Source organism: Mobula hypostoma, chromosome 19, assembly GCF_963921235.1.
Source record: "Mobula hypostoma chromosome 19, sMobHyp1.1, whole genome shotgun sequence".
NCBI classification, from domain to species: Eukaryota; Metazoa; Chordata; class Chondrichthyes; order Myliobatiformes; family Myliobatidae; genus Mobula; species Mobula hypostoma.
Genome location: NC_086115.1, coordinates 18710274 through 18720234, shown reverse-complemented (window position 1 = coordinate 18720234; position 9961 = coordinate 18710274).

Below are 9961 nucleotides of genomic sequence, written 5' to 3'. Positions count from 1 at the left end.
CAGCATTACATCCCAACTCCTATACTCAATGCTCTGATTTATAAAGGCCAGCATACCAAAAGCTTTCTTCGCCACCCTATCCACATGAGATTCCACCTTCAGGGAACTATGCACCATTATTCCTAGATCCCTCCGTTCCACTGCATTCTTCAATACCATTTACCATGTACGTCCTATTTTGATTAGTCCTACCAAAATGTAGCACCTCACATTTATCAGCATTAAACTCCATCTGCCATCTTTCAGCCCACTCTTCTAACTGGCCTGAATCTCTCTGCAAGCTTTGAAAACCTACTTCATTATCCACAACTCCACCTATCTTAGTATCATCTGCATACTTACTAATCCAATATATCACCCCATCATCCAGATCATTAATGTATATGACAAACAACATTGGACCCAGTACAGATCCCTGAATCACACCACTAGTCACCGGCCTCCAATCTGACAAACAGTTATCCACCACTACTCTCTGGCGCCCCCCATCCAGCCACTGCTGAATCCATTATACTACTTTGATATTAATGCCTAACAATTGAACCTTCCTAACTAACCTTCTGTGTGGAACCTTGTCAAAGGCCTTACTGAAGTCCATATAGACAACATCCACTGCTTTACCCTCGTCAACTTCCCCTGTAACCTCTTCAAAAAATTCAATAAGATTTGTCAAACATGACCTTCCACGCACAAATCCATGTTGACTGTTCCTAATCAGACCCTGTCTATCCAGATAATTATATATGCCATCTCTAGGAATACTTTCCATCAATTTACCCACCACTGGTGTCAAACTCACAGGCTGATAATTGCTAGGTTTACTCTTAGAACCCTTTTTAAACAATGGAACAACATGGACAATACGCCAATCCTCTGGCACCATCTCCGTTTCTAATGACATTTGAAATATTTCTGTCAGAGCCCCTGCTATTTCCACATTAACTTCCCTCAAAGTCCTAGGGAACATCCTGTTAGGACCCAGAGACTTATCCACTTTTATATTCCTTAAAAGCTCCAGTACTTCCTCTTCTTTAATCATCATAGTTTCCATAACTTCCCTACCTGTTTCCCTTACACAATTCAATATCCTTCTCTTCAGTGAATATCGAAGAAAAGAAATTGTTCAGAATCTTCCCCATCTCTTTTGGCTCCACACATAGCTGTCCACTCTGATTCTCTAAGGAACCAACTTTATCCCTCGCTATCCTTTTGCTATTAATATAACTGTAGAAACCCTTGGGATTTATTTTCACCTTACTTGCCAAAGCAACCTCACATCTTCTTTTAGCTTTTCTAATTTCTTTCTTAAGATTCTTTTTACATTCTTTATATTCCTCGAGCACCTCATTTACTCCATGCTGCCTATATTTATTGTAGATATCTCTCTTTTTCCGAACCAAGTTTCCAATATCCCTTGAAAACCATGGCTCTCTCAAACTTTTAACCTTTCCTTTCAACCTAACAGGAACATAAAGATTCTGTACCCTCAGAATTTCACCTTTAAATGACCTCCATTTCTCTATTACATTCTTCCCATAAAACAAATTGTCCCAATCCACTCCTCCTAAATCCTTTCGCATCTCCTCAAAGTTAGCCTTTCTCCAATCAAAAATCTCAACCCTGGGTGCCAGATCTATCCTTCTCCATAATTATATTGAAACTTATGGCATTGTGATCACTGGACTCGAAGTGCTCCCCAACACAAACCTCCGTCAGCTGACCTATCTCATTCCCTAACACGAGATCCAACACTGCCCCTTCTCTAGTTGGTACCTCTATGTATTGCTGCAAAAAACTATCCTGCACACATTTTACAAACTCCACACCATCCAGCCCTTTTATAGTACGGGCTTCCCAGTCTATGTGTGGAAAATTAAAATCTCCCACAATCACAACCTTGTGTTTACTACAAATATCTGCTATCTCCTTACAAATTTTCTCCTCCAATTCTTGCTCCCCATTAGGTGGTCTATAATACACCCCATAAGTGTTACTACACCTTTCCCATTCCTCAATTCCACCCAAATAGCCTCCCTAGATGAGCCCTCTAATCTATCCTGCCAGAGGACCACTGTAATATTTTCTCTGACAAACAATGCAACACCTCCCCCTCCTGTCCCTCCGGTTCTATCACACCTGAAGCAATTTCTTGAGATTGTCTTGAGATTCACCTTAATCGTACTTGCCAAGGACTTTTTTTGTCCCTCCTGGCTTTCCTAATTCCCTTCTTTAGTTCTTTTGTGGATTCTTTACATTCCTCATGTGCTCAGTTTGATCCCACCTTCCGGAGCTTTACATACTTTTCCTTTTTCTTCTTTACTAGATTCATCACCTTTGGACATCCAAGGTTCTCTTATGTTTCCATCTCCGTCTTTCCTTCTAACAAGAATGTAACTTTCCTGCACTCTGTGCAATTGATCCTTAAACACCTTCACATGTCTGATGTAAACTTGTTAGAGAAAAGGTGTTCTCAATTAACACTTCTTAGTTCCTACCTAATGCCTTTGTAATTTACTCCACTCCAATTTAAAACTCTCCCATAAGGACCATACCTATCTTTATCTATAGCTATTCTGAAAGTTGAGAAGTTGTGGTCATTGTTCCCTAACTATTCAGTGACTTGGCCAGGCTCATTACCCAACACAAGGAACAGTTCAGCCCCTCCTCTTGTAGGAGTGTTCACATATCGATTTAAGGAATCTTCCTGAATACACTTAACCAATTCTGCCCCATCTAAACCCCTTACACTAAGAAAGTCCCAGTTTATATTAGGGAAGTTGAAATCCACACAACAACAACCCTATTATTTTTACACATTTCCTTTATCTGATTTCATATCTGTTCCTCAATATTCTGGTGACTAGGGGGTCTGTAATACAATCCCATCCCATCCATGTGATTGCACCCTTCCTATTCATAGAGTTCTATCCAAATGGACTCGCTGTCAGACCCCTCTTTATGCCTCCCCTTAGTGCCTGAACCTGATTAGTAGTGCAACTACCCCCACCCCTTTACCTCTTCCTCTATCTTTTCTAAAACTTTGAAAACCTGGTATATCAATCACTTATTCCTGCCTGTGTCCCAACCAAGTTTCCTTAATGGCCACAGCTTTGCAGTTCCATGTACTGATCCATGCTCTGAGTTCATTACCCTTACCCATAACACTCCTAGCATTAAAATATACACACTTCAAGCTATCCGATCCATAATACTTGTAATTTTGATTTTGCTTTTCATTACTTTCCCTGACATTTATCTTCCAGTCCAATCATTCCCTTACTGATCTGGTGCTCCAGTTCCTAGCCCCCCGCAAAAATAATTTAAACTTTCTTGAGTAGCATTAACAAATTCCCTGGTCAGGATATTGGCTCCCCTCTAGTTCTTAGTGGAGGGACACCACAAATGAATGAAGTTCAGAGGGATCTAGGTGTTGTAGTGGAGAGATATTGTTGCAATTGTACAGGTGTTGCTAAGACCACCGCTAGTTTTGGTGTCTTTCCTTAATTGGCGGAAGTTCATCAGGCAAATTCCTGGCGTCATGGTTGTCATACGAATGAGGACTAAGTAGCTTCTGTTAGTATTCCTTGGATTTTAAAAAAAAAGTGAAGATGACCTCACTCAAAGATAAATGACACTCAAGTGTCTTGACAGGGTAGATATGAGATGTTTTCACCAGCGGAAAAATTATGAAGGGGACTGTTAAATAATAAGAGGTCAATCATTTAAAACAGATATAAATTTCTTTGAAGGTAATTTACCTTCATCTGAGAGGGTGGTTGAAGCCAGATCATTAGGTGTATTTAAGGTGGAAGTAAATAGATAGCTGAATTATTCAAAATAAGAGTTATAGAGAATACCATAAACTTAGTTGTCAGTAACACTGGACAAAAAAAGAGGTTGGTTCCTGGATACTTTGGGGTGTACCTTATGGATTTTGGGCTGCTGATCATAAAAATTACCATGGTATTTCCCTGTCATGCACCATTTTCTAAAATTGCCTATATTTATTATTTCAATGTGTAATTCAAGTCAGAATAACCGATGCCAAGATTAAGGAAGGCGTTTTTTGTTGGTCCACAAAGCAATCAGGTCATCAATGACAAGCAATTCGAAGAAGTAGTTGTGCCAGAAAAAATTGAATGGAAGACATTCAAGGATGTTGTTGAAAATTTTCTTGGCAACTGCAGAGCACCAAACGATGTGCAGATAGTTGACAACATGCAGACAAAACTATGAAGTGCAACATGTCACTAAAGATTAATTTTCTGCATTCCCATTCAGATTTATTTGGCGCTGTCAGTGACTAGCATGATGAAAGGTTTCACTAGGACATTGTTGTCATGGACAAACGGTATCAGGACAATTGGAATCCATTAATGCTGGCTGATTATTGTTGGACACTTAAGTGAGAAGCCTCAGACACTGAGTACAAGTGAAAGTCGTCAACAAAACATTGTTACCTTAGTTGAACTGTGTCAGCACCGTTATGCGATTAAACACGTTATATTCAATAAAAGTTAATTTCGTGTTTCTCCAAATTCTTACGTGCTACAAGTAGTCTGAAATTATATTTGTGTTCAGCTTCAAGCAGTCTATCATAAATAAAAACAAAATTCTGAGGAAGCAACACTGTTGAAAAAATTTGTTGTCCAGTGTAATCAAAGGAGACAAAAGAGGGAAGTGTTAGATTAATCTCGGAGTAGGTTAAAAGGTTGGCACAACATTGTGGGCTGAAGGGCACTCTATAGCATTCTATGTTATATGGATTTGTTTCTGTGTTAACTGAGTTGGGATAGACGTTGATTAGTAATTTCAATAAATTCTGTGCAATTTTACAAGAGGCGGATATCAGAAAGGAAATGGCCTCCACTGTGGATGGGAGATGTAGGAATGACATTGTTGCATGAAGACTTCCTTGGGTTAGAGGATGATAAAGGATCAGTGCCTAACAGGATATTTTGTAGGAACCTGAGAGAAATGAGGAAGGAAATTGCAGAGATGCTAAATCAGGGCACTATATCACGGAATTGTCAACTGTGAACTTGATGTGGTTCCACCTTTAAAAAGGGAGACAAAACTGCTGAGGAAATGTAGGCCAGTTAGCTTGACATTTGCATTTTACAAAATTTTAATGTTCATTGACAAAATTGCCATGTATATAGATAAAGGGAAATCCACACATTCCAATGGCCTGACCATGTTCTATCAGCCCTAGAATTTTAAGGAAGCAACAAATAGCATAGATGCAGAAATGTAATGGAGACACTGCATTTGGATTTTAGAAAATATAGTCCAATGCAATTCAAAGGAGGTTATTGGAGAAGATTGGCAGTCCATAATTGGAAAGGAGAGCAAACAAGCTTATTGTTTAGGCTAATCATACTTCATATACAACAATCATACAACTATACAGCACTGAAACAGACCTATTCGGCCCTCCTCTTCCATGCTGACTATAGTGCATATCTATGCTAATCCATTTGCCTGCATTAGGCCTGTTACCCTCTACCACTTTCCTATCCAAGTACCTGTCCAAATGACTTCAAAGTTCAAAATAAATTTATTTTGTAAGTACATATATGTCACCATATACAACCCTGAGATTCATTTTCTTGCGGGCATTTGCTGTAGATACAAAAAAACACCACTGGATCAATGAAAACCTGCACAAAGACAGATAAACAATCCATGTGCAAAAGACAACAAAATGCGCAAATGAAAAAGGACAAAATAAGCAATAAGTATCAAGAACATGAGATGAAGAGTCTATGAAGGTGAGTCCATAGGTTGTGGAATCAGTTTAGTGCTGGGGTGCCTGAAGTTATCCACTCTGGTTCAAATGGTTGAGGTGGTGTGGCTCCTGTACTTACTTTCTGATGGCAACAGCAAGAATAGAGCATGGCTAAGATGGTGGGGCTCTTGATAATGGATGCTGCTTTCCTGTGACACCACTTCTTGTAGATGTGCTCAATGGTGGGGAGGATTTTACCTGTGATGGACTGGGATGTATCCACTACTTGTTGTAGGCTTTTCCATTCAAGGGTATTGTGTTCCATACCAGGCCATGAATATACTCTTCATTGAACAGTTATAGAGGTTTGTCAAAGTTTTAGATGTCATGCAGAATCTTCACAAACTTCTAAGAAAGTAGAGGTGCTACTGTGCTTTCTTTGTAATGGCACCTACATGCTGGACCCAGGACAGATCCTCTGACATGATAATGCTGAGGAATTTAAAGTTGCTGACCCTTTCCACTTCTGATCCCCCAAAGAGGACCGTCCCATGTACCTCTGGTTTCCTCCTCCTGAAGTTAATAATCAGCTCCATGGTCTTGCTGAAATTGAGTGAGAGGTTGTTGTTACGCCACCACTCAGACAGATTTTCAATCTCTCTCCTATATGCTGATTTGTCATCACATTTGATTTAGCTAATGACAGAGGTATCTTCAGCAAACTTAAATTTGGGATTAGAGCTGTGCTTAGCCTCAAAGTATTTAAGTATAAAGTGGGTAGAGCAGGGGCATAAGCAAACAGCTTTTTGATCCACCTATGCTGATGGTGATTGTGGAAAAGATGTTACTACAAATCCATACTGATTGTGGTCTGCAAGTGAGGAAATTGAGGATCCAATTGCACAGGGAGGTATCGAGAGCAAAATCTAGGAGCTTATTGATCAGTTTTTAGGGAATGTTAGTATTGAATGCCAAGCCATAGGCAATGAATAGCATCCTAATTTATGCATTTTCACTGTCCAGATGTTCCAGGGTTAAGTGAAGAGCCAATTAGATAGGATCTGCTGTTCACTTGTTGTGATTTTAGGAAAACTGGAGTGGATCCAAGTCACTCCTCAGGCAGAAATTGATATGTTTCATCACCAATCTCTCAAAGTACTTAATCACAGTGGATATACAGTGAGTGTTACTGGATGATAGTCTTTGAGGCAGTTTACCACATTCTTCTTGGAAAATGGTATAATTGATGTCTGATGGAAATCAGGTGGGTACCTCAGACCACTGAAGCAAGAGATTAAAGATATCAGTGAATGCTCCAGCCAGTTGAACAGCGCAAGTCTTCAGTATTCAGCCAAGTACCCTGTCTGGGCTAAATGCTTTCCATGGGTTTACCCTCCTAAAGGATGCTCTCACATCAGCCTCAGAGATTAAAATCACAAACTCATTAACGTAGATACTATTGCAATAAACATTGCCTCCAGTGCCTCCTGGCAGCTCATTCCAAATGATCACTATCCTCTATGATAAATGTAGCCCTCAGATTTTCTTTAAATTTCCCCCTCACCTTAAAACTCCCTGCCATTGGAGAAAATAATTCTATAGAGTCCTAGAAAAGTACAGCACAGAAACAGTCCCTCTGGCCTATCTAGTTCATGCCAAAACCATGTAAACTGCCTACTGCCATCAACCTGCACTGGGACCATTGCCCTCCATATCCCTACCATCCATGTACCTATCCAAACTTTACTTAAACATTAAAATTGAGCTCACGTCCTCCACTTGTGCTGGCAGTTTGTTCCACCATCTTAGTGAAGAAGATTCCCATCATGTTCCCCTTAAACTTTTTACCTTTCACCTTAATCCTTGACCTCATGTTGTGGTCCCACCCAACCTAAGTGGAAAAAGCCTGCTTGCATTTCCCCTTCTATATCCCTCATCATTTTGTACATTTCTATCAAATCTCCTCTCACTCTTCAGGGTTCTAAGGGGCCTTTTCATTTTGTAAACCTCCATAAAGTTATCCTTCCACTATTCTAATGAGAATAAACCCACCTTATCCAATTTCTATATTTGCTGCCCTCTTTTTTACCTTAACCATTTAAAGCTGAATTCCTTCTGCACTTTCTATTGACTCCACACCTTTACTGTGGTGTGGTAATCAGAACAATTAAATGTGGTCCAACATTGTTTTGTACAATTAAAATGTGATATATTACTGCTTGTCGTATGTAAGCAAAAATACCAAATGCCTTTACACAACTTCATCTATTTATGTCACTACTTTAGGGAATTGCACTTCAAGCTTTATGTACATCAACATTATAATCACTGTTATTTCTTCTGTCCCAACAGAATCTGACCTCCTAAAGTTCACTACCTCCCATTTTTCAGGATTAAATCCTATCTGCTAACTTTTCAGCTGGTATATGCTCTGCTGTATCTTTAAACAATCTTCATTATCTACAAACTCTACTAATTTTTGTCGTCCACAAATTTGTTAATTGTACCCCTATATTTTAATTCATAATTTCCATTTATAAACTCTCTTATCTATCACTAAACTCTGCCTCCTATCCCCCACCCCCATCCCAGTCGAATTTGGATCCAGTTCACCAACATGCTGATCCCTTGTACCTTAACTTTCTGGACCAGTTTTTTATGTGGGACATTGTCTATGTGAACTTTAGTAAGGATTTTAACAATATCGACCTTTCTGCCTTCAATCCTCTTTTTACTTCCTCAAAACAAATTTGGATCATTTTCTCGTGTAAGATATGGTTAATTTTGTCTTTATTTTCTACAGCTACCCTCCTAGTAACAAATTCATTGTTCTCTCAGTATTGTTCAAACAATTTTCCAGTCCTTGGGTGCTTACCATGAACTTGTAGATATTAGAAAGCCTAGAGCCGCTGTAGTTTCCAGCCTATCATCAGGAATCTGGGATACATCCCGTCTGGATCAAGTAACCAATCTTTTAATACCTTCAATTTTTGGTCATTATAACATCTTAACTGCACCACCTATTTTTTTGGAGACTCTAGCAGCATCTCCTTCCTGAGTCAAAACTGTTGTAAAATACTTACTTGGTACCTCAATCATGCCCTGCCTTCATGAATAGATCTTTTTGATCAGCCCCTTCTTTTACAATCATTTCCCTGCCTATATGTCTATAGGATATATTTGGATTTCCTTTTGTTTGCCATCTTTTTTTGCCTCTGTTTCCTTTTCCTACTTTTCCTTTGAACTCTTTCTATCAGCCTCTTTCCGACTTGCGGCATCGTCATTTTTCTATGCTATTTTTATTCTATTAAGTCCTGGCTTTACTGACTAACTCATGTAAATCCACTTCAACTGAAGCAGAAATATTTCCATTTTAAAAGTCTCTCATTACTCATTATAAATTTGCCTGCCAAAATTTGAATTCTGTTTAATCAGGTCAAATCTGAGTTCATCTCATGAATCTGGCTTTTCTCCAATTGACTCCTTTATCGTACCTAATCTAAATCTAATTATATTATGATCACTCTTTCATAGGTGCTACTCCATTGATACACACTACACTTGGTCTGGCTCATTTCTTCAAACCATTCAGCTATGCCACAGTTCACTGCCGGGACAGATGCATACTGACCAAAAAAAGTTCAAATACAGTTCAGTAACTCCTCCCTTTGTCAGATACTATTTTTATCATTGTCTATGTTTGGATAGTTCAAGTCACACATTATAAATGACCATTTTACACTTGATCATGTCTGCAGCTTGTTCCTCAATATCTCTCCCACTAATTAATAGTCTGTAGAATATTCCCAGTTAGTAATCACAACCAGTTATTAACCTTAAATGGAGTCTGTCATTGAAAGAGCACATGCTCTCTCTCAATATTTTTCTGCATATTGTTGCAATTTTCTAAATCCAGACTGCCACAATGTGTCTTTTCTTTCTCCTCTCTGAATTAAGACCATAAGACATTGAAGCAGAATTAGGTCATTTGGCAATTGAGTCTGCTCCACCATTTCATCATGGCTGATCCACTTCCCTCTAAACCCCAGTCTCTGCATTCTCTCTGTAACCCTTCATGCCCTGACTAATCAAGAATCTTTCAACCTCTGCCTTAAATATACCCAACGACTTGGCCTCCACAGCCACCTGTGGCAATATATTCCACAGGTACAGCACTCCCTAGCTAAAGAATTTCTTCCTCATCTCCATTCTAAATGGATGTTCCTCTAT